The sequence below is a fragment of the Nycticebus coucang genome, chromosome 8 (genome assembly GCF_027406575.1).
Source record: "Nycticebus coucang isolate mNycCou1 chromosome 8, mNycCou1.pri, whole genome shotgun sequence".
In the NCBI taxonomy this organism is placed as follows: domain Eukaryota; kingdom Metazoa; phylum Chordata; class Mammalia; order Primates; family Lorisidae; genus Nycticebus; species Nycticebus coucang.
This window is the reverse complement of record NC_069787.1, coordinates 79,860,323-79,887,388: the sequence shown is the minus strand read 5'-3', so window position 1 is coordinate 79,887,388 and position 27,066 is coordinate 79,860,323. Positions and strand designations below refer to the sequence as shown.

The following is a 27,066-nucleotide window of genomic DNA, read 5'->3' as shown; positions in this document are numbered from 1 at the left end:
TCTTAAACTAATAATAAGTTCCCATTACCATTATCACTCCCACAAATCATGTTGGGAAAGGAAACTAGTTTTACTATGGTACAATTTGAGGTTTTACACAAAAATAAAGCTAAGTAAGTGCTAATATAAATAGGGTAAATTTAAAACAATTTGAATACATCTATTGGATACTCTCTCTGCCTGACATTATTTTTATTAAAGAATATGGGATAAAAGGATTAACCCTTACATAACTTCTTAGAGTGGAGGAAGCTGAGTCACATATGCATGAAGTGTATTTCACCTGAGGAAAGGGGAGAGTACAGATCAAATTTTGGAAGAATGGTTCCAGGACTTTGATTTTATACATATACTTTGAAATGAGTGGGGATAATAGCCCCACATGCCTGTCAATCAATAAAAAAGGATGCCAGTGTAATGCCAGTGGCGACTTAGGTGGGTCATTAAGGACATACGCCTGGTCTACTCTTTCCAAATGTTCTCAAATAAACCTGTTTTTTATTTAGAAAAAGTAAATGTAAAGATTGCAAGGAGACTAAAAAATAATAAATGAATTCAATGCCTATTTGCAGTGTTAATCACGCTGTGAAACATGTTTGCAGTTGCAATATAATTATCCATTTAATCAGAAAATAGGAAAGTAAAGACAAAGAAGAGGATTGTTTATGAAACTAAAATTAAAGAATAAGTACATCTAATCAACTGTGCAATAAAAGGAACTGAGTGTATGAAAAGGCATGTTTTAAATATGTGTCAAAGATAAAACTAAAAAAAAAAAAAAACTACCAACAACCAAATAATTTAACAAAATTAAAAAACTATTTGAATAATGCCTAAAGAATCACAAGACTAATAAACATTTAAATTTTCTTAAAATATGTTTTGTGCTTAGAATAAATATCTAAATCAAAACAACTCAAATTCATTAAAAACAAAGTCGAGAATACTTGTTAAGTATGACTGGGCTGAAATTTCTTAAGATTTCAAGAATAATTTTATGTGAAGCCCTGAATGGAAGATTTTGTTTTAACCTTACTTTCCTCTGTAAGAAAGTGACCAAAAATTTTCAGGAAAAATTTTGCAAGAAGACCTTATAACTTCATTAAAAGAAATTGGATTCCTTTCCGCTTAGTAGGGTTAGATTCAGTGAAGGGTATAAAGGGTATTTGAAGTTTTACAGAAAAATAAAGCTAAGTGCTAATACAAATAGGATAAATTTAAACCAATTTTAATACATCTATTATATATGTATTCCTCATATATACTATCAGTCAATCCCCCTTACAGAGCAGTCCTACATAGATAGGTTGGTCACTTTTAATCAGTTCCTGCCTCCAGCCATTGTTTTTTGAGGGGCAAATTTAGAGTTGGGAGTCTGAGGAGATGGGCAAAGATCAGCTGAGTGGTCACAAGAGACCAACCATCTGGTTATTTTAGAACTACCAAACAAACACTTCCCATCATTTTTCCTTTTAAAACCATTAAGAGCAGGATAAATGTTATCCTACTTACACTTATTAAGTACCTTGGTGGATACAAGCATTACAAAGATGAATAGAGTATTGTTTTGCCCTCTAGAAGATTTGAGGGGGAAGTTGTATTAATTCTTTAAAAAATTGAGTAGTGTTCATTAAGTAGCTCTTCATCAGAAGCAGTGCTTTTGAATAGGAAGAAGGGTTCATGAATTTATGTCATATTTACCTAGAGAATGTTTTTTTATTTCTCACACATATGAAATGCCTAAATCCAGAATACAACTTCTTACCTCCAAATGGATACAGATATGTTTACATTATATGACACAACTCTATGGTAAGTCATTTAAAAAGAGCTATCGATCAATGCAATGTAGAAATAGATACATAGGGATGTGGGGGGTGTGTGTGTGCGTGTGTGTGTGTGTGTGTGTGTATGTGTGTGAGTGAATGATCTGAGTACAAATTGTGTTTCTATAGATTGTGTGAGGAGACCCTGTAATTTCATTAAAATAAATTAGATTCCTTTCTGTTTACTAGTTTGGATTCAGTGAAGAGTATATAGGTGACATCTGTAACCATTTGTAGCATTCTTCATATATATTATCATTTAACCTCCCTTACTGATCAGTCCTAGATAGGTTGCTCAGAACTTTTCACTTTTTCAGTTTTTTACTTCAAAAAATAAGCTCTCATAGTTTAAACTGAGAGGTTTATTATCTTACCGTATTTTTTAAAAGCTTAGCCCAAGGGCAAATGTTTTGTCCAAAATCCCCAAATCTAGGCCTCAGTTTTTACTGCTAAACCACTATTCTTTCCAAACAGATTTTGTGGATATGTAGAGAAATATAACTTTAAACCAAGATAACCTTATACAAGCAGTCCCCAGGTTACAGACAACACAGGTCCTATCAGTCTGTTCTTAAGGTGAATTTGTATGTAAGTTGGAACAGGTACATTTACCTGTTACTTATAATAGGCTCCATTTGTAAGTGCTAGTCGTACCTCAGTCAGGTATTTGTAACTTGAGGACTTGCTGTACTCATACACTCTGAGTTAGGATGGTACCCTCAGCTTTATCTTTTAAAATTATTTCTTCAAGATCCACTAGTTCTTCAGTCCCTAAAGGAGTGAAAGGTGTTTTATTTTTCAATGACCCAAATTTTTTCATGTATTTGAATATTGGAGAAATGTCACTTAAATAGGCGACACAAACACATAATAGCAGGTGGGTGAAGTCACTCAAAATATGCAAGCGACACTCCTTGGAAACCCCTCCCCAAATGCCAGATCAGGTCACAATGCAGCCTGGAGTTGGTTCCAGCTCAGAGAACAGAGTAGCAGCTGCTGGGAGTTGGCTGCAGCTCAAGTCTCAGCTGTATTCTTGGCCTTCTGCCTTTTCTAAGCACTTACTAGGGGCACGTGACCAAGGAAACAGCTGAGCCCCCATCTCAAAGAGGAAATGCAACCGCCCCAGCACCTCCTTCCCCACCTGCTCAAGAGTCAAACAACCAAAAAATTCCTGTTCAATTCAAAGGAGGTGATGTGGAGTGCTGATTCACTGCTAGGAGGGCCGGGGCTGTTCACACTGAGGACAAGCTCAGCAAAGGCATTGCCTAACGGGGCTGGCTGTCATCGTGAATGCTTGGCAGAGCCACTCGGGGACTTGATCTGTTGGTGAATCAGAAATGGTAGAACAGAGATTACCAGATGCTAGGAAGATTAGGGGTATGTGTGGGGAACAGGTTAGTCAAAAGTTACAAAGTTATAGTTAGTTAGCAGGAATAAATTCTGGTATTCTGTTGCACAGTAGGGCAACTGTCATTAACTACAATATATTGTATATTTCAAAATGGCAAAAAGGGAAGGTTTCTAATGTTCTCACTACAAAGAAATAATGGACATGCCAATTACCCTGATTTGACCATTACAAAGCGTATACATGTATCAAAACGTCACACTTTACCCCATAAATATGTGGAATTATTGTGTCAATTAAAAACACAATCAAATTTAAAGATAAATATTTAAATGTTCAAGTTGTAGAGTTCTAGTTAAGATTCCAAACATTGCTTTAAATATTCTTAAATTTTTTAAAGATACCCCTTTCCTAAACAGAAATTTTAATTTTCATTGTATATTAGGTTGAAAATTTCCAAGAGCACAGAAGGCTAGTCAGATCACTTCCATGTGCACTCATTTCTGGGAGGGCCCTCAATTATACAACATAGTTACAAAAATGAAGCCAACATGTTTAAGTGCCCTGTACTTTTCTTGGCCTGTGACACAGTGCATGCCTTCTTGGGTGCCATGGAACATTAAGACAGCCTCCGGGCATCAGCACACATTCCAGATTCAAATCCAACTCCCGATGGCTCAGGTGCCGAGCCAGTGCAGTGGAAATGCGAACGGATGGCCAAGTGCTACTCCAAAGGACCAGAGGAGTGGGCACACCACTTCCCAGAACCATGGCTCTGACAGCTTCACATGCACTCACGTCAGCGCTATTAAGAGATGTTTGTGACTTCAAACATTGTGAAATCTCACCCCGCTCTGAGGGCACAGGAGTACAGATCTGACTGATCAACCAACACAGGAGGCTGTGCCTTATGCTATTAAAAAATTCCTCTGGAACAAAAAAGGCAAAATATTGATGTTCCATGATGCATATATGAGAATTTGTTATACAATTATCTCTATTTTGTGCATATTTAAAAAATTTCTCTAAGAAAATTTCAAAATTTTCTCTGGGATTAAATCGCTCCCAGGTGCAAACACTATTCACCCAAAATGAGCTTCAGTCAAAGAGGTAGCGACTCTGATTTGTAGGAGATTATTATTTCCAGGGAGAATATGAGCAGTTTGGAAACCTCAGATCACACCTTCTTTGAAAAACTGACCCACATCTCGTAAAGGCTCTTCTCCCTAGTAGCAATGCACAATTTTTATTCAACTCTGAGGTAGACATTGAGGTACATTTGCTTTAGGGTAAGATGGACTATCCCTTGTTAATTTTTTACCTTTCTAGCAGATGTCAGGTGGTGGACACAATTCTCTCTTCAAGGACCTGTTGCCTCTGGAGAGATTTTCTCAGCTGCAGAGGGGAGAGTCACCTCATACCACACTCTTTCCTGGGGTAGTTCACATGCAATAATCCAATGACTGATCAAACGGAACTGAAAGGACTGACAGCTCAACTCTGCGTGAGACGCTCTGAAAACCATTCCAGCTGCAGAGAAACCCCCAGGCTGGCTGATGCTGTCCCCATCCACTGGTCTTCATTGTAGCTCTCCTTTTCCCTCTGGCCACTCCTGTCCCCCCACCTGTTGTCTGTGCCCAGACTCTTCTTGGTAAACATCCTACACACTAAACTATTACCTCAGAGTCTGCCTTCCACAGCCCCACCTATAGCAGGGCAGGACACCCCTTTGCAAGACTGAAAACATTCTGTGGTGATAATAAGACCTAGATTAAGAACCACTGCTTGTTTTTTTTTTTTTTTTTTTTTTCACTTCTTGGTTTTTAAATAATTGTAAGCACCTCCAACTCCTGACCCCACTTCAAATCTTGCAATATTTATGAAAGTATTAAAACTTGTACTGTCAACATGCATGTGTATGCCAAATGGAATTTCTGAGTTGGTTTATAGGAGACCACACATTTAATTCTTGAAACAAAATAAAACAAAACCTTTGATTCTCCCCAAAGTTATAAATTCTTATCTGCATGTTAAATTGGATCTTGTTTTTACTGCTAATACTCTGCAGCTACTATAGTGGTATATAATTCTCTAACTTCAAATCTAAAGTACATCTACTTGCAGGCACCCCCCAAAATTACATCACAAATTTAATTTCTTTTTCTTTTTTTTTTGTAGAGACAGAGTCTCACTTTATCACCCTCGGTAGAGTGCCATGGCATCACACAGCTCACAGCAATCTCCAACTCCTGGGCTTAAGTGATTCTCTTGCCTCAGCCTCCCAAGTAGCTGGGACTACAGGCGCCCACCACAATGCCCAGCTATTTTTTGGTTGCAGTTCAGCCGGGGCTGGGTTTGAACCCGCCACCCTCAGTATATGGGGCCGGCGCCTTACTGACTGAGCCACAGGCACAAATTTAATTTCAAAACTGCCACCTGCTAACACCAGTTCTGTTAACACCTAACACGCTTAAGATATTATGACATAGTAATTGATGCTTATTCAAATTATCTCATTTATTCCCTCGCAGCTATGAATAGTTTCCAATACACACGTGGGACAACTGACACCTATTAAGACCAAAAAACTTGCCTAGGGTCACCCAACAAGTGAAAAGCCACCAGTAGTGCCTCACTTTCTTCCCAGGAAATTATTTATTATTTAGTTGGCTACCTAAACTACTCTTTTTGGGGAAGAGGCAGGAGATATAAAGGTCAAATAGAATTGGATACTATTGATGTTTGAATTTTATAAGAGATTTATAAGTGTTCTAATTTCTCTGTGCTGTATTTATTTTCAAGTTTCCATATTCATATAGAGCATGTGTACAGTAGCAGTTCAAAGATTCTAATAAAGGAACAGCCTAAATAATTATAATAGCAGCGAACACATCATGTTCCTACATGCTGAGCAGTAGACCATGAACTATACCGTAAAGACCATTTTTCACCATTTCTCCTTGTGGATATCCCTGGGGAAGGTGAAGTTTTAGCAGCCAGAATCATATGAGTACAGCTGATGTTCATACTATCACAATGAATCGATCAGAGAATGTTAAATTACATTCAGAATTCGATGTTTTACAAGGCTGAATTTGTATCTAAATTGGTCAAAGTAAAACACTCAGTCTCTTAGAGGACCCAGCTTTAACTGTACAGATAATCCATGTGTACAAATCTGATCAAGTGTGTAATTAGGCCTTGTTAATGTTGGTAGAGCAGATAGACGATTATCTACCCAGCTCCTACTCATGCAGGACATTCTACTACAACTTTTGAAAGGTTCAAAGATGGACATAGCCTAGTGCCTGCTTTCAAGAAATTTATGACCTTCTAAAAAAAAAAAAAAGATTTATTGAACTTAGATTTCCAACTACCTACTTTCTCTGTTTTTCATTAAGTATGCTAAACAGTTAATTGATTCCAAAATGTATCCTTATTGAGTAGTTCACTGATTTTCAAGAGAAAGAGTTAACCTAGACTAATTCTTAATTCAAGAAAAAAATCCTAAAAAACAAAAATTTGCATCCAATAAGATGAAGAGAGTAACACCCCACAAATAAGAATAGAAATATTTGCTTAAAATCCTTAGTCAAAAGTTAGTAATTCTCCTTTAGAGTTTGATAAGTGCTCAGAAGTAAACTTTGAAAATGAAGTTAGACATTATCATAACCTGTTCTTATGCAGACTGAAGAGTCAGAAGCAACCTTCCTCTCTCTTTCCCTGGGCGTTTGGGTATGGCTCTCCTTTTCTAGACCGTTCTCCAGGGATGGCCCAGTGGAGATTTGGAGAGCACAGGCTATAGCTAACATCGAAGATGATGTGAAGGGGCAAAAGAGGATGGTTAAAGTGAGATGCACATTTAGGCTGGGTATGTGGAGGAAGGAAGCAGAGTCAGAGATCAGACTGCTTACATCTGAAAGGACGGGACTTGAGTCAGAAGCTGAAGTCAAGAGCAAACACAGAGACATGCAGGAGAGCAAGACTCATCTTGCTCTTTATTCAGATGTATGAGTAGACCAGCCCCTTGTGTTCCCCTGGAGGAAATGAAAAGAAGTATGTAAGTGGGAATATTTAAAAGAACTTTTAGTAATTTAGAAGTGGCACCTTATGATTATTTATTAAACCACCTCTTGCATTGCATTTGGTTGAAGAGAAGGAAAAGTTAAGGTCCATACCTGAGAATCCTAGAGAAGGATACCAAAAAGTCTTATCAGGAGGAAAACATTGATCTGGCCCTTGGCAATGCATTTCATGCTCTTCCTGTGCCAGCAGATGGTGCAATGCACACCCGTGACACTTGTCACAAAACAGTTCTCTGATATTTTTATTACAAGAACTTACTTGACTCTTTACACACCCGGGTGTCATCACGCACCCACATGTCTCTCCACTGAGCTGTTCCTGAACAGTACAGTACTTTTGTTATAAAGCAAGACCCCTTCCACCAGAACCACCCCTCAGCCACCTAAACCCTCCAAAGGTATCCTTCTTCTGAGAAAATCATCTTACCACATGTGATGCATCATTGCTTGAAACTATATTTTAACTAATAGAATGAGATACAGGAGTCACCTCTTCCCTAACAAATCCCCTAGTTGTCTCTACACACTTTCCAGTGTCTGATTTTCTTTGTTCACCTTCCTGCCTCTATCAAGGCACACACCTGCACTCGAGGGCTCATGTGAGGGTTTTTCAAGTTATCTGACAGTTGGCTCTAAGTGCCCCAAGGGCAGGAACTATGCTTTGTTTATTCTTGGGTCTTTGGGACTCGGTAAGGTGTCTGAAACATAACAGGAAGTTGATAACTGTTTCTAAAAACGTATGTGTTTTCCAATTGTCTAAACTAGGAAAGATGTACTAATTTTTCAATTATTTAAAATATCAATAATTTATATCATACTCATAATACATGAGTGACTATAAAGTTCGTGTGCAAATTTAAATGCGGGCTATTTTAGTTATATTTTATATAGTCAACTATTTTAAATTGCACATAAACTTTATGGTCACCCCTATATTTTAAAATGTATTTTTAGAGCATAATTTTTCATAAAACTGAGCTTGTATTCTGTGGCTATAGGAAGAACACAACTCAGATCAGCAAGCACTTTCTAGATATACTCTGATTACCTTATGCAAAAGTTCCCTTTTCTGGGGCAAGTGGATACAGTTTAATATTGACTTAGATCCACAATATCCAAAATAATTTATCTGGTACATCAATAGTTACTTATTGGGACATTAGACATCATTCTTATCGTTAAAGCATATTAATTGGCATTTACTCAGTGGGAAGAACAATCTATTTTGAACATTTTATTAAGAACACATAGAGCTGAAGAGCAAGGAAAACTCAGTAATGCCTGATGTGCTCCTCTCTACAAAGACTTGGAAAGAAAATGGAATAAGTGAATTTATACGTAGCTCAATGTATTTCAGACTTTATGTGAGACCTGTCGGTAAACCATGAAGTCAAATCATTGGCAGTAAACTGAATTTTTCTATTGAAAATGAATAAAACACAGAATGGACTGGAATAGATGGAGTTCAACAAAATGGACTAGCAAAGGGAATTATTGTCTATGACTCATGCTAAGGCCATGTCACATTTTGTAAAATTTCTTTTCACATACAGGTGTACAAGTATTCATGAAGTATATGTGTATATGTTTATAAGCATGTATGTGTGCTGAGACTTCATGTGAAAAGTCTTAAAATGGGTCTGTGTCAAAAAAAGTTACTGAGATACATCACATATTTGCATATGTGTTTGAAGAAAATTTTTAAATATATGTAACTCATGTCTTGATGACCAAAGTCAGCAAGAGAAAATATGTGTTATGACAGGATTCCTGCTATGAAATTCAAACATTATCTAAAAGATTCAAAAATCTTATCACTTACATATAAGGATTGATGTCTGTGTTGAAGATAGAGCGTCTTAGATAAAACAAACAAGTGATTATCATGGACAACAGTGTAAACAAGACCCTAATTCATGAAGCTGCTAATTGCTCTTACCAGCTGCAGCAGATTGGCCTGTACCCCACCTCTCATGACCCACACTGTGAGCCCCATTCGTACACTTGCTTTTGAAACTCAGCACGGTGTAAGTCTGACATACACATCAGAGTCTGGGGTACAAACAAGAATTAGCTCAGAAAAGAACCTGTCTAAAAGCAGCTGCTAAATGCATCAAGGGCTTGATTTTCTAGATACATATGTACCTGTATAGCTGTGCTGGAATTATACTCATATTTAAATTACTTTTTTTCCTCACAAGACTCACTAATATGTCACAAAGGAAAACCTTGGGAACAGTCTTTGTAGCTGAGGGAAATTGACACTGCATATCACTTTTTAATAGTAAATTGCAAAGCAGTATCCTGATGATGATAATCACAAATTCTCCCAATTGTTCATATTTAATTCAATGTAAACACAGATACATTAACCCATCCTAAAAAATAACTACCATGGTGTGTTTTAATTTATCATGTTATGTGCCAAATGCCAAAAGAAACACTTTACACATAGAGTTTTTAATCCTTACTACAATTAATCATTTACACACATGAAAGAGAAAGAGGGGAAGAGAGAGAGGGAAAAGAAGTTTAGAAAGATTAAGTCCTTGCTCAAGGCTAAATAGCACTAAAATTATTCATATACCAATCTCAAAAACCCATGGTGTGTCCACAGCCCTTCCATCACAGTACTTGATCTGTGCACCAGAATGCATTCACCAAAAAGCAAATGCAATGTCCACAAATACAAGAGAGATGCCAAACCTCTACTTATTTTGTCATAAGAGAGTATTACTCTGTTTCCCTGAAAATAAGACATCCTCCGAAAATAAGACCTACTTACAGGAAAGATAAGACATCCTCTGAAAATAAGACCTAGCGCATCTTTGGGAGCACACCACTGTCTTATTTTCGGGGAAACAGGGTATTTCTATTATTCCTAACCAGAAACATATGCATACTTTTCCTTAGTAAATTTGCCTTAGATATCCCACAGAAATACAGCAATGCATACTCAGCTCTTGATTCTATAGGAATCTTAAAACTGAGAAACAAATTAGGCACAGAAACCTCTGTTACTGGACAGGAGATACATGACCTCTAGTTTAAGGCCAGAATGTTGGCCCAACCTGGGGAAGAATTGTTTCTAAGGTTTATGGAGTCTCACTTAAACCAACATGTTAGGATTCAGGCTGGAAGATTACTTAAAGGAAATGAAGCAGACATTGATCCACATCTGCCATTGAAGACGGTGTTGACTAGAACTATCTTCAAAAAAAGAATCTCTGTGGGAATACCACCTAAGCCCAACAAAATAAGCCACTTTGCACTGAACCTAAGGAAGCCTCTCTATTTCTAAGACTCAGATCGGATTTTTCTACTCGCCCGTCTGTTGCACAAGTTGATTCAGAGAAGAAGGGTGCTTCTCTGCATTCCTCAGCCAACTCTTCTCTGCTCACCAAAAGTGGTTGAGAACACAGCCTCACCAGACCAACCGCAGGTTTCTCAGGCAAGCTTCCTCTCGGAGGAGCTTCTCATTTAACCAAGCAGCACACAGGTCTGACTGATGAGAGAGCAGCTTTCTAGTCTGTAAGCTGAAAGCATCTATAGGACATAAACTATTATGAGCTTGCCGACCTATCTGCCAGTGCTTCAGGTAGCACCATGCATTAGAGTTGCCCCCTCCCTCTGCCCATGGCTGCACTCTATCCACAGGCACGTCCACACTGGTAGATCCACATATCCTACGTGATTAGGTTCAAACACTAGAATCTGAATGCACTGCTCAGTTGTTGCAACAAGGTCAGCTCTGTACAAGGGTTTATGCAGTATCTCAGGGCTGGTGGGTTATGTGTAAACTGAAATGCAATATTAAGAAACATATCCGTCTGTTGTCAAAAAAGAAAACACAGACAAAAACAAAACAAAACAAAAACAGAAAAAGATGTTTGACAGTGCTTTAACTGCTTGGCCTCTAAAGCAGGACATTCACAGCATGAAGCCTGGCTCCATCACTGACTGAGAAAGTCACCCAATGTCTGTCTGCTCTAGTTTCCTCACGTGAAAATGGAAATAGTGAGTCTGTGCCTCAAATTTGGTTGGCAGGATTACTTACTGGGCACAATACAGTTTTCTGAATGTTACCACCACCACTATCAGGCAACAGAACAGTACCAGCATCCCCCAAAACTTCCTTATGTCATCTTACAGTTACACTCATCTCTCTGTCATCGTCTCTGTCAATCACTAATCTGTTCTTTGTCACAACAGTTGAGTCATTTTGACATGTTATGTGAAGGGGTCATGCAGTGTCAGTGTTTGGCCACTGGCTTCTTCACTCAGCATAATATCCTTCAGATCTATCCAAGTTATAACATGGACTAGTAGTTTATCCTTTTCATTGCTAAGTAGCATTTCATTGTAAGGATGCATCACAGTTTATCCATCCGTCTTGTAAAGACATATGAGTTGTTTCTATTTGGGGAAATTATGAATATAGCTGAATAGAAATGTGCTATTTGTACACATTTTTGTGTTAACAGTTTTAGCCTCTAATGCCAATTAATTTTTATTTTAATTTTTTTCTTGATCTTTAGAATATTCAATCTTATTGATTAGGGAATCATTATTATATCTCTGTGAATTTTAGAATCCTACACTGGAGACTCTCAGTCCACAATCTAAGGGCAAATTTACACTCTCCTTTAATTACCCTAAACAGAACCTGCCTTTCCTCACCCCCCACCCTAGTGGAATCTGTATTCTTCCCTTCCACTATTAAGATGCTATGTTTTAAAAATAATTTTTTAATGAAAGTTTAAAGTTATGTTGTGATTAGTTCGTTTGATATTTTGCAGTATTCCTTTAATATTCCAGATTATGAAACATCAACCGTGCACATTCTACATTCTGTCAAGAAGTTTTATGTTGAAGATCAGTGGTTTTCAAATTGTGGCCCATTGATCAGCAACCTCAGCGTCACTAGAGAAGCTAATAGAAATGCAAATACTTGGGCTCCACTTCAGATGTGCCTAATCCAAAAATTCTTATTTAAATAAACCCTCCAGGTAGAGTTTTGAGAACCACTACTCTAGGCACCTAAGTCTCCTGTATGATACAGAAGAAAGGGTGCCACACAGTATGAGATATCGCCTTGAGATGACATAAGAAAACTCACACTTGTTTCCTTCTGTAATAGGACTCACTTAAGGAATAGATGGCTCATTGTGATAAACAATGGGCCCCGGATCACCAACTGGCTTTCAAAGACAGACAATTTAGTTCATTTTGGTTATTAGGGCAGAGTTATGGAAAGAAAGCCTAAAGTGTGTAGAAATATCTAAGTCTTTGTATGAAACAATAAATTAATCATCTTACTCTTTATTTATATCTGGCCATTTTATCAGTGCTGATGGGTAGAGTACAGGGTATATGCTAGTTTTCTTTCTTCACTGACTCTCTTCTGGATTCCTATCCTTAGCAGGATACTGTTCATAGCAGTGAAAGAGTGAATTCAGAAAGAAAATAAGTAGAAAATATGCTAGCCAGAGTCACCTCATCATTCATAATAATAAAGATTACTCATTTATAATGACATCTCAAATTTATATAAATACATAAATTTTTCATGTAATCTATTAAGATATAAATTAACATCTCAATATACAAAACATACATATTTATCAAATAGTATGCATATTTATTTTCTGTTATGTGTATTCTGCTCTCTCTTCAGAAGAAGAAAAAAATTCTCAACAATAAAATTAAAGATAATCTCCTGGTCCTGGGTCAGGGCTTAACCAAGCAGAGATAACTAATGCATGTGTGAATTGGACCTGTTACAAAATTTGTAGCAATATATTCTCTATATATAATGTAAAAATATTGCTATCAAATAAAGCCTGAGACCACATATTTACCTTTAAATAGCATTTCTAAGATTTTCCATTTCTGCAAGTTAGACAAATGGGAAACAAAGATTATTTTTGGTTGTTAGGTTACTTTATGTTATGAAATAAGATTTAACATCTAAGTAACAATAATTAAACATTGTCTCTAAATTTCTCTTTCCAAATACTTTAATGAAGCCAATTTCTTTGACAAATAATTAATAAATATGTTTATTATATCTACTATGCTTAGCTTTTATTTCAGGGTAGGCCTAAAACTTCTGTTAATCTCACCACTTCCTTCATCTGAGAAACTGACTCCTTGAGGGTAAAAAGATAAAAAGGCCTCTTTGAACCTGCACATCTGCCAAAAGCAACCGTCGTCACCCTCTTCCAAACAAGCACAGAGGACAGGCAAAGAGTGTGCGTGTGTGTGTCTGTGTGTGTGTGTTCCAGGGGTTGGTTTGCTCGGTAGAAAACAAATTTAGGATAATCCATGAAGAAAACTTACATTTTGATCAAAAATGATCCAAAGGTAGACTCACAGTCAGTAGAAGGATACTGATTTCACTTATCCTATGGCTTCAACAAATGATAATCACAAAAGCTACAGAAACCTTCGATTTCTGTTATCAATAAGAATTTTTGCCTAGAGAATCAAGGTAACTCAAGAGTGCAGAGGAGCAAGCCAAGTAATTCCCACAGAGCAGAACAAATGGCACAAGTGACCTAATCAATACAGAAATAAGTACAGATTTCTTCCACAAATGGCCACATGGTATCTTCCTTAACAATTTCAAAAAAAAAAAAAATACCACATTCCTTTCATTTAGATTTCCTTTTTTATTTATCAGTATACTTCATCAGGAATACCTAAATGTTGGCTTTCTGTCAATTCCATAGACTAGTAAGCCCACCAAGACATAAAATATGTATTAAAATACATCAGCTCCTTCAAGTCGGCAGGGCTGGCTCTGTCTCAATGCTGTACATTCCTTGACTAACCTTGTAAACCGTTTGATCCCTGCTTAAGCTAAAGGATCTAATCAATAAATGGTGAAACAAATGGTAATTTCTCAGCCTTTCTTAAAACATCAAAACTAATCTATTTTCACAGCTGGGTCAAAACAATGAGGTAATGTTTTCTAGTGATTTTAGAAATATTGATTGTGGAGCTCTCTTTTCTTGCTAGATCCTTTGGGCAAATCTCTGATTATACAAATGGCTTTCTGCTGGATATAGCCACTGGTTTTATTTACACAGTGAACAAGTCACAAGTCTACTGTAATTTTATTTGAAATTATTTCTGGTTCTTATCAGATAACAGTCCCAAATTGCTCCTGGAAGTATGCTAAGACTAAACTCCTGTGTTATCTCTAAAAAAACAGACAAGGAGGCCTAGTTAACTTTGTAAATCAGCACCAGAGCCACACTCCCTTACCCCAGCTGACTCACATTAGTAGATAATGAAATACTGCACAGAATTAGAATTTGCAAAGGAATTCTGAATCACACATATATGCCCAAATCTTTTCTTCAAGGTTCCTTCTCCCCATCTAGGCTTATAAAACAGCAAACCCTGCTGTTTATACAAGGAGCATCTTCTAGAATGATGGACTCTAGGTGTTCACAGGTGGCCATTTCTCATTGAACCATTAGCATGGAAGTACTAATCATACATAGGATAGCTGTGCTGAAAATGGACTCCAATTATGCATGCACAGAATAACCAAGATAACTGCCACGTCATGAAAACAATCTCAAGACTGGGAGGGATTCTAAGGGGATGAGTTATATATATGAGGCCTATGGAATAAAAAACACACGATAAGGACAAAAGCAACTCTGAAAATATGAGCAACAGAAAAAAACACATTAATTAAAAATAAGTTCTGAGATAAGCACTTATTTAATTCTTGCAATAATATCCATGTTAGAAATGAGGAAACTGAGGCTTAGAAAGCTTAAGAAACTTTCTAGTAAGTTGCAGAATGGATGTAAGCTCAGCGCTGGGAGCCCAGATCCTCTTTTCTTAACCACTCTTGGTAAGAGCACCTTCTCATCATTTCACTCCTATTTTGTAGCATTAGAGCTTATTTACAAGACTAAAGAAAAACATAACGAGGACTCCATGAAAAGTGTCGTTGAATCATACAAATTGTAAACTAGAAGAGATTTCAGAAATCATCTGTGTAATATTATTGCTTTACAGTTGACTTCTAAAAGTAGGTTCATTCTCAGTATTTCAGAGCAAAGTATTTGAACATGAACCAGGTTAGAGTTAGCATATCCAAATACCTCTCTGCTTCCAAATAGCTAATTTTTTTTTTCTTCCAATGAAAAAAACTGCATCCATTTGAAAAAAAAATCATCGTTCTGGGCTGTAGGTGACCTACACATCAAATGTTTTACTCTTCTGCTATTTCCTGACAGAGCCATGTATAATCCCATTTCCCTCTAAACACAGGCACTATGTTATAGAATCTTAGAAAAACATCATTTTTAATTCTAAATTGACAGTCTGGGGTGTGTGTATATATATGTATATTGCTTTTTTCTCCTATATGATAAAATATCTTGAATTTTGCTTCCAGTTTATAATCCCAAATCAGTTTGAATAAATTTCTTGCAGCCCCATTAAGTAATATGGTAAATGTATGATTTTGTGGAATCAAGAAAAAGACTTTGACTGGCTCATGGTAATTTCATGTACATTGGTTTTACTTGATCTTTTTTCTCTTAGAGGGTTAATTGATGGTTTAATTTTGAAGGCTATTACCATCAACAGAATTTTTCCTCTAAAACTTGTCATTGACACTCAGTCTTCTAGAAATAATATTGTTTCTACCCTCAAGGTATAAACCTTATTGACTTTCCCAGCTAACTTTATTGATAAAGAAATATTTTTCTAATTTGTCAAAATTAATTAATGTTGCTTTATTGTACAAGATACTGTCCACTTACCATTTTGCATTTTTATTAAACTCTCAACTATTTAATTCCTTGTTCTAAAAAGTTAAAATGCATTTATCTCATCCAAATGCCTATAAAATCTCACACAGCAAAGTTTCCCAAGCATTTAGTCTGAGACCTGACATATGGAAAAATGTCTATAAATATTTGAAAAAATAAGAAGGAATCAATGAATGAAAAAAAGTGATATCTGATTCAAGGAAAAGCCTTGACAGTTATCACAGGTGAACTCAGCTGACCACCAACTCAGCTTGCACAATAACTTCCTTATATGATATGATGTGTTTCCCAATATATTTTGCTGGCTTCCCAATGAGAACACCAACTGTGTCAGAATCTAGCTTTATACATGTGCCTACACCCTGCCACAGTATCCGAGAAGAAAAAGAAAAAAGAATGTTTCTTGTTCCTCATCTTTAAGTTGAGATATCAGGCTTTTTTTTTTTTTTCCAGAAGTGGGTGGGTGAGTAGAAGTTCATTCAATCAACACCACACTTAGCCTGTCTTAAAATGGTAGGAGGCAAAGTAAGAAAGTAATTCATTTCATTCTTAATCAACTGGATCCCTGCCTTTCAAACAAGATTATTTTTATAGATAGGGGTAAAACATTAATCTAGTTCTAAATGGTCCAGAGTAGATTAAATGGTTTATCTTTCAACTGACGTTAATCCTATCATCTTTCCCAAGTAGCAGGAAGAGGGACTCTCCCATAGCTTGGGTGAGAGCTGATCCGCTTAGGCAGGAAGGGGTCTGAAAGTCTCAAATTTTTTGAGACTTTCTCCCTCACCCCTACCTTCTAACCTAATGCTGTCTACCTACTCAATTCTTTGGAAGAATGAATTCTTTCCCCACACATGTGGTCTTCTCACCATAGCTAATCCCTCTAAAGGCACATATCCTATAAAAATGAGTTGTCTCTAGCTCTTCCTGACGACGATTTGGAAATTTTTTGTAAACTTGCCTTTGCCTCATCCTCTCTCCCAAGAACACATTAACTGAGTGTCAACTGTAATTCTTTACCACACAGGTAGAATGATGAGATATGTATTTAGTTTAAGCAGACTCAAGTTTTACGGGCCTTGTTATTCCCATAGAATCCCTAGTTATTATCTGAGATCTGAATAAGAAATTTTTTCATAGGAGCCAAAATAATCTCTGTGTAGTTACGATTCCACTTATGAGGACATATTTTTATTCTCTTGCAGAAAAAATGAATATCAAATCCACCTAAGCTGCAACTTCACTGTAAAAAAATTTAATTACTTAAAATTTTAATTATATTTTTATAATTTGAAATCTTATATATTAGACACCATCAACAATAGAAAGGTCAAGTTTTAATTTAACAAAATTTAATTAATTATCTGCTGCATGCAAGTACTACACTGACCAAGCCAAGAACTGCTAAGGACAATGAAAATAGAATACTTTTGGAAAATAGGCTTTGGGATAAATAGCTTTTTTGCTTCCTATGACTTAGTTAAATGACACTGGTATTCAAGCTTGCTGACTTTAGCTACACACACACCACCAGAAGCTGTACTAATATCATAATACTTAATATATACCAATAACAAAAGATGAACACAAGCCATGTTTGAGCACCTTTTGTAACTGCAGAAGTCAAATGTGACTTGAGTATTACAATGTATTATAATTTTAATAGTTTTTTTTCCATTTCTTAAAATGTGTGTACATGTTTTTGGCACTCCGTGCGTGTGTATACATATATATTCTCTATATATACATATAACATATGTATATATATTCTCTATATATCCATATATAATATATATTATCTATATTAGAATATGATAATACATCTACCATTTCCTTATATTTATTTTCCAACAAATATTAGAAGAGCAAGGACTGATAACTTTATTGTCAGACACAAAGAAGTTTCATAGTATCACTTTCTGAATATGCTATTGCCCAGATGACTGGCTGATGTCCAAACTATAATTGAAAATAAAATGCAATCACCTGATGCATTTATTGCTTGTACAGCTCACCTTCTGCTGCACTGAGAACTACTTGTGGGTCTCCATTTTTTGATCAGGGAACCGACTGTTTAAAATCCAGTTATGAGAAAAGTTTTCCCTCCTCTGGCCATGTTCCCAAAAGCAGAGAGCTGACTCATTTCAGCAACATTAAGTGAAGATGCTGTAGGATCAGAGGTCAGATCAGCTGACCTTTCCAAACAGCTTGCTCAGCGCTTAGAAACAGGAAGTGAAAGCTTTATGTGGGAGTGTCAGGGAGCTCCTCAGCGAGCACAAAACTCCATTTGCTTTGTCTAGAATAGAAAATGTCTCCCTCCCATGCCACCTCAAATCTGTTGTTCACCGGCTCTCACCCACTAGTGAAGGATTTAAGATTATTCCTTCGGGGATCCATTCCAGCCTCTTCCTATTCAATGGTTTGGTTCTTTAGCCACCAGTTTTAGTAGAAATTATACAATTAATATGTTCTGGAAAAATAATACCTATATGTTCCTTTTAGACAGCCCTGAATTAGGCTGTTCTTGCCCATAGAGACTGATATAAGGTAAAAGTCTTATTAAACATCATGATCCTCATACAATGAACACTTCTGAGATTAGTTACTACTTGGATTTGGCCTTTGCTTTCATAGCACAGAAAGAATCAAGAGGCTAGTCACAAATTTTAACCAGCAAAAAATTTTATGAGGTAGCAATGAAAGAGAGTTGTATGCTAAATTACTTAAAACAATTTTTTTTCTTTGAGGGAGGTATGTCTCATTTATGTAATAAGATTAAATTTCTCTCTGAACTTTTTATAGAAAAGGAAGGTGGTTTCTTTTTGGTGACTAATATCCATGTTCCAGGTGCTTTGTTTCCTCATTAATCCTGTCAGGTAGGTCTTATTCCCACTTTAAAAATAAGAAAATTGAAGCAAGGTGGAATTAAATTGGTAAAGTCATACAACTAGTAAGTTGTTTACGTTGAACAGCTGTTATTGCACAATTTTACCCACACAAACTCTGAAGCATAAAGAGGTTTAGAGTCTTCGACGTAGTCATACTAGAGATTATTCACTCAGACCCTGACGCCCAACACCAAAACCGAATACCAGTTCGGGCAGTGAACTGCATGTTTATGGAGATGGCGAATTGTATATTGATGAAGTTTGAGGCTTAGAGACACGATTTTGGATAAACCACCTTGAGGCCTTATTTTTTCTCGATTTTTCATTTTTAATCCAAATTTTGTGCAATTCTCTAACCTTCACAATCTCATGGACCCCTATGCATCTCCTGGTTAAAGCATCCCTTCATCACACAGCAGTTAGCAGCTCCCGCTCAGATAAACTCTGAGTGTACCCTCCGTATTTAGCTCTTCTGTCACTTTCAACCTGAATTTCAATAAGAAGCTCCACTTAATTCAAAATATCTCTATCTGCAGCATTCCACATCATATCCAACAAGTAATGCAGACATTACAATTATTTGTGGAATAAAATAACTTCCCTTTTGGAGGGGCATTTACATCCTTGTCCTAAAAGGTATATATAAGGTTTTCATAACATATAAACTCTGTCACATTAACTAAGTATACTCTTTCACCTCTTGATGCCAAGAAAAAAGGAAAAAAAGAAAAAAACCCTGAAACTTTAGCCCTCTATAATTCTGGATGGAGACAATAAGTACAATAACAATTAAAGTTAAGGCATACAGTGGGTAGAGTGCTTAATGATGCTATGGGTAAGCAGATAGCTGCAGAATATAAATGCAGCTTGATTACTTGCTGGATTATTTTATCTTTCTAGAATTTTGTTAGTTGGAGAAAGATTTTGATCTTTACAAAGGAAAGATACTGTCACCAAAGTGAAATTGGCACAGGAGTGAAAAAAATTAAGGCTCATTACTACCAGCTAGTTGTCTGCTGAGAAATTTTTTCAATGTATTTCAATGCCAACTGTTTGATAATTTCCTAAAATTCTTATGCCACCAGTATATCTAAGTAAATTAAAAATAAATAAAACATAACAAACAAAGCTATCTACGATTGTCAGCTGGGTCATTCCCGTAGGCCGGATAAAAGAAAGATCACAGATATGACTGCAGAATCCTAACAATTAATTGATTTGGCAGAATTAGATAGTAATTGTAATACAATAATTATGTGTTATGTTGGTTTAAAGAGTCATAATTTGACTATAATTCTTAATCTTTATTCTCTACAAAAAGAAATAAAGTACTATATTTCAACCAAATGATTTTTTTTACACTCATTTAAAAAAATGTTTTAAAGAAACAAGCAATTAAAGCTTGCAAACGCTGAAAAAAATCTTGATTGTGTCAAATACTTACATGGGATCTACCTGTTTTCAGTTCAACAGCTCTTTGTTGATTAAATTAAATCAGATGCCAGCAACACTGGGATTTCCACTAAAGTTACGTGCACATTAACAAGCAAAATGCTAAGAAAAATATGTCAGTACAGAGTGTAGATATTTTCTTATCAGTATGTGTTAGAGTTTTATGGGAGGATTTTACCTTGTGGTTTTAGAAACTTATAAAATTCTGCATAATCAGTTTGTTAGCATTTTATTTTCTCGTTGTGTTTATAGGTAAATAAAAGTTAAACAATTAAAGAGTCACTGAATTTCAGTGAGTGCCCTTACTTCACCCTCTGCTGACCAATGGGTTGATTTTTCTAGGTCTATGTAATAGTCGTGAGATCACCTGGAAACAACTTGAAATCCTGAACAATTCGATGACAGCTGGGCTTCCTGACCTACATGTCAAAGAATATTTTATTCAGAGCTGTATGACCAAAAAACTTAGAAACTGATGTTCAATTTTATTCTTTAAAGCTGTTGAAATATCTCACCTTGCGTATTGGTGTTGTTTCTGAATTCTAACGACATCAAATACGTCAACATACGTAAACTATTTTCCTTTAACATATCAGTCTATGGACTACAGTGTTCTGAAGTGAGTGACGCATCTTTACAATTAAAAGAAAATACGCTAAGTATATGAAAAACATTTCTCTGGTTTCTGTTTCCTTAGAGATGGTTCTTTTCCTTATCTTAAGTATTTAATGTATAAGAAAGAAGCAACCAAAAATAACACAAAGGTAAAAGAATGCTTATCCATTATTAAGAACTCCAGCTCTAAATTTGTTTTTGGAGTCACTGAATCCTTATTTTAGGTGTCTCTTTCACAAGGAATTATTTCCTAACTTGCGTAGGTATCCGGGAAAGATGGTAGAGTTTATCTAGATAGATAATCTTTGTGATTCTGACTCAATGAAAAAGCTGCAGAGAAAGACTGTATATAACACTATGCAATTCTGCATGGGAATGTTACCCACAGAATGCCAAAGAAATCTCTTCAAAATTTGCTGAAATGCTTGAAATAAAAAGTGACGTAATTGTTTTCCTATTAAAAGTCTTAAATTCCTCCTTTAAATAAAACCCAAATTTTCTTCACAATTATCTTAAAACCAATGTCGACATTTACACAAGGAATTTTATTAACAAAATCATAGTATTTCGTATGGTATCCACAATGGATTTAAAAACTTTGTCATTTTTAAAGTAGTGTGAAATGTGAAAATGTGGTAAAAAGCCCATTTTTAAAAAAGGATAATGATTAGTGGACTCTCTCTCCCTCTTTACCTGGTGAAAATGAAATAATTTTCTATTGCTAGATCAGAGGAATAATTGTAAAGGATATTACATTTCAATGTTATTTGAATTTATGACTGAAAAAATTATGAATACATGCCAGGAATGAGACAATTTTGGACTAATTCTTTAGCATTTTAATGTCACAATTGCAATTTTATGCTAATAGATATCACTTTATTACAAAACTTATAAAAAATCTTCTTAACCTGTCGCATTGATATATATATTAAGTGTGGGTTATAAAAACTGCCAGAAGACATTTCTTTGGTTAGAGTGTGCAGAGAGTTTTAAATATTGATCTACTGTGACCATAGGCAGTGATTAATATTCTCTTCTCCATAAGGCCTATGCTGGGGGCTATAAAAGAGAAGCATAATATGATGCCAAGGATTCTAATCAGAAAGTAGAGTCAATTTGATGTATTCTAGCTCACCTCTTTGTTTTTTTCAGTATCTCCTCAATCGTCCTGATTTAATTATTTCAATTTACTTCTCTAGTTTGTCTGCGTAGCTGCTTCCCAAGACACAGATTTGTCCTAGCAATTTTAGAAAAAGGTACATTCAAAATATCATATGGGCATTTTATGCCTAAAGAAGATACCACCAGACAAGAGAGGATTTTGAGACAACAAGATAACAGTGTTACTAAACATTAAAAGCTGCTGAATGAACTTGATACGCCATCTGAAGCACTTTATTCCTTGTCAAACATATTATATATACAATTTTAATACTTCTTATCTCATCTCATTATCTAATCCTCATAGAAAATAAGTGACTGTGATGTAAATACAAGTAATAAATACTTCAAAAAATAGGACCAGGTTTAATCCAAGATGAGCAAAATTAATTAAAAATTATAAAACTAAGGCACTGAAAAAAATCAATTTATAAGAACTAGGCATAAATACTCCTTAAGGCAAAATACTCCAGAAGGCAAAATAGCCTGAGAAAAACAAATCCAGTCACAGATCTATATTGCTAATGTTCTTTTTCACTTCCATTAGTCTTTCAGCATTCACTTGTTATCACCGCTAAAAATTCACTTATCATGTTTAACATTAAATGTTACAGTGAAAAGTAAAATAAAGCATAGTCTAAGAAAATGTAGAGCTTTTGGAACCATAGGTTTCCTGAAAAATAAAGATCCAGTGTCTAATGAAGGGAAGTAGATGACTTACAAATTCATCATCACTGATTGAAAACACGTTCAGCACATCCTAGGTGGTAGAATGCATTTTTAAGGAAGCTAAATCTTTTTGTGATTAGAGATTCACAAATTTCTAAACAGGCTACCACCGTGTGGTACCAGTCAGAATGATGCCAGTACTTACCATTAGAAGAAGTGGTTTTCAGTGTCGACATCACTTTTAAGTCCCACATTCTTTCATAACCTTGCCACAAAGAAGATCTGAATTGAACTGACTTATATACAAATGGCTAATGTGCAATTTCCAACCTATGGACTTTAAACTGTCTACTCATTCTAACGAGAATTCTCAATCATATTCACTTTTGGCTACGTTCTATACTGCGTCTTCAGTGGCTGACTCATTCCACACTCTACTCATGTAGCTTATCATTATCTTGTCCACAAACTACACATTGAATTCAGATGAGGATGCCCACTGACTTGGGAAGCTTAAGAAAGGTATCATCATTGCGGTCCAGGTGGCATGACCACTAAGGGAAATATTACAGCCAGTGTGAATTCCTCCCCTCCCCAGAAGTACTAAATACAAAAGACAAACAAAAAAAATCACAGTAACTCCTTGTGACATATTTTCCTTAGTAGTTTATTTGGGGAATCATTTTTCATAAAAATTGGCAAAATCCAGATGAACTTTGCACATTGTTCTAACAGCTTCATTTAAAAATAATTATATGACTCACTCCCCCATTTACCATAAGTTGCTAGCTTTCTTTTAGTTTATTAATTCTGAAAATATTTAAGCATTTTGTCTAAGGAGCTTTACTTGAACAAAAGAATAATCTGATTATCACATGATGTTAATATGAAAATGAACAAGAGACCTTTCCGATTGAATGTTCTCACTCTTTACCTCAAGACAGGTGTTCTGAATACATGCAAATGTTGCAGACAGATGGCTCATTGTACTTCCACACTATAAAGTTAAGATAATTTACCCCTCATTATAACATTCCAATAGTTACCAGTGATGCCTCTGCTATTTATATTTTTAAAATACTTAGCCTTCAGTATGATAATCGGTGGTGTTTATCTTAAAGCTAAGGTGAGAAAATAACCAAATCTTCTATCCAGTTCAATCAAAACTTCCTGCTTTACTTAATTGCTACAATTCTGGATCAAGAATCCAAGTTCATAAAAGCAAATGAAACAAATCACGAAGCCGAACTTTAAGTTCTCATAGTACCTTACAAGTATGTTAGTTATTTTATTCCCAGAATGTCTTACAAGCTCCAAACACTTTGCTAGAATATTTTAGGAATTTGAAATTATTTCTGTACTTCTCACTACCCAAGAATCTGACAGCTGGTATTAAAAATAGTATTCATGCAGGAACTCCTTGGTTAGTAACTCCCTCAAGTTTTAAAGAACTCAAATTATCGAATTTTCTAAGAACTAGTTAAGAGGTTTATGAAAACACATGTCAAACTATTCATGTATTATTCTCTCAGCAAATTAAATTGATTCCTATTAATAGAATACATTAAGACCTATTATGATACCCAGTGGTCAGTCTTTACCTTTCCAAATATCCTTCTCCAGTATCCATAACCATGGACTGCTCTGTCTTCCCTCATGCTTCTTTTATTGCTGAGTGAGGCACCCGCTCCTTCATTAAATAGCATTAAAAATAGATTGCACAGAACTCCCCAGTGGAGCATGCTCTAACAGGGATAATGCCACAGTTCTCAAGGTAACCACACTCAACTGGGATCTAAGAAGAAAAGTCCCTGGGAAATCTAATAGCACATACAAACCTGTCTAAGTCTGAGCGACATACTATAAAAGATAAATCGCATGAAGCTAAATTAAGTCATTGACAAGCTGAAAGTCAATTTCTGGAGCTGTGTAAGTTTCATTAGGTATGCCCCACCTAAACAAAGTACTGGATCTAACAGACATTCACCGAAAGTAACTTAGTTGTTGTAGTTATCAAATAACATAAATCATGACATATATGCATAGCCATCTAAATGTCTTAAAAGTACACTTAAGCCAAATTGCAATAGTATTGATAATCAAAGACAGTAATCAATTATCATTTTGTATTGTTTTGTGATATGGAGCTGTATTCCTCAAAGAACACACCCAAACTGACTCTCCAGATAATTTAAAAATATTCTGCTAGTTGAAGTGATAAAAAGTAAAAGAATGTGGTAACAAAGGAAATGTAGGATCAAACACAAATACATACCTCGAAACCCATGTAAACCTGAAAAGAATGTACACACAATCTCACATGTGATTCACATTAAGAACGCAGCAGAAGCGATTACTGCCAAGATAGTAGACTACTCGGCTACTTGAACAAAACACAGACAGAGCCGTTGGCTTCCAAATGTCTGTCTTTCATGTAAATGACATTAACTAAAATCCTAATAAGACATGCACATCCTGTAATAACACATATACAGAAGATCAAAGGAGGGGGTGTATTTATTCAAAGTGTGTGTCAGAGATTTTCTGACTTTTACCAAATGAAAAACGATTTTCTGTCAACCTCACTTCTGTTTACTTAAAACAATCACAGCAGTTTTGATTTCCAAAGCAGCTGAGGAGGGAGTAGGAATCATTTGGATATACTCTGCATTGAATAAAATCTTACACACAGTCACTCAACTTTGGGGAATGTCATTCTTGTTTGGAGATGCCAAAGTGTCATAACAGTGGATTTAAAACATCTGAAAACAAAACGAGTATCTACACTCTAAATGCATTCTCATGAACGTGATTTCGACCAGCCTTGCAACGTAGTTCTTAGCTTCCCATCCCTGTAACTTTCAATGTCTTCTTTGTTTTCCCTTTTAGGCTTGGTTTCTGTCCTTATTTTGTGACTTCAGGAGGTGATAAACTATGAACCAGAGCAGATGACAGCAACCACATCCACTCCAGTTATATTTCTATGCATAAACATTGAGTGAGCTATTTCCTCTTCCTAAGAAACTTTCTAAACACCTGTCTACTGCAACTCAATTCTACCACGTATTTACAACCTAAGAAACAAGACATTAAACTGGAGGTTGAAGTGAAGTACACATTTCATGCATATAAAAATAAAACTGAACATCTTTTTTTTTCTTTTTCTTTCTCTAAAACCCCTTGGGCCCTAACACCCCAATGCTACCAGGACAACAAACAAATTACAACTTTCTTCTATAGTTCTCTTACAAATGAAATAAGAGCATTCCAAACTTTCTACCATAAAACCTGTATGAATTCTCCCATGAAAAGCATTGCCTTCCTCATTTACTTCCAGCTTTCCATTTCCGACTCATTTGGGGGAAGGGAAGTCCACCCTTCCTTCATTGAAACACAAAAACACAATACACCTATAACAAAAGCAGTTTTCTACAAACATGTAGAAGCAATACAGACGATAAACAATTCAAAAGAAAGACACAGATATACAGAAAAAAGAAGGAATTAAAAAAATATCCACAAAAGGCGTGCAATGTTCACGTCGGAAGACCTTGATTATTACCTTGGTCGAACAGTTGATATCCCCCCTGCGTCTTGCTGCCTTGATTGGTTTGATTTAGTTTTTATTTTTATTAATTATTGTTTCTCAATTATTGATTTGGCTTGATTGGTGTGGTTTGGCTTGGCTGTGTTGTTGTTGTTGTTGTTATTGGGTATTTTTTGGTTTTATTTTGTTTGGGGGGGCTGTGGTCGATGTATTTAACTGGTAGTAAAAGGCGCTCTCTGCAGCGTAGGCTGGGCTCCCCGCACAGCTGTGGCAGCCGCGGCTGCAGCGGCAGCCTGAGTTCCGGCTCTCGTACCCAACGCCGGCTGCTGGTGCCGCTTCGGACACGCTCGGGGGGCGCCTTCTCTGTCGCTGGCCGCGCGGAGGAAATGTGCCCCCGCCTCCTGTTGCTTTGCAGTCGGTCTGCGCGTCTGTCAGTCTGACAGTCTGTCGGTGAGTCTGGCGGCTCAGCGCGGAATTTTCGCTTTTCTGCGCTCTGCTCTGAGCAGCCACTCTCGCAGGCTGCCAGTCCGTGGTGGTCTGTCTGTCCCTCCGCGTTCCTCCGTCCCACCAACAACGCAGGGTCCCTCTGTCCCTCTTCCGGCCTTCCGTGCCACAAATCTCGCTCCCACTCTGAGCCCCGGGCCGCGTCCCTCGGTCAGAGGAGGGCG

General features: G+C 36.3%; 1 protein-coding gene across 11 annotated transcripts in view; it reads right to left on the bottom strand.

Moving 5' to 3' along the window:
* ARPP21 (cAMP regulated phosphoprotein 21) overlaps window positions 1–26,711 on the bottom strand; it is a 154,406-nt gene extending 127,695 nt beyond the window's left edge. For 8 of the 11 annotated variants that reach the window (XM_053599471.1, XM_053599484.1, XM_053599466.1 and 5 more), the window contains exon 1: window positions 26,414–26,711. The gene's annotated coding sequence lies outside the window, so the exon portion shown is untranslated. The other 3 variants (XM_053599465.1, XM_053599482.1, XM_053599470.1) reach the window with 3 other exon arrangements.
* Between the last annotated feature and the right edge of the window lie 355 nt (window positions 26,712–27,066).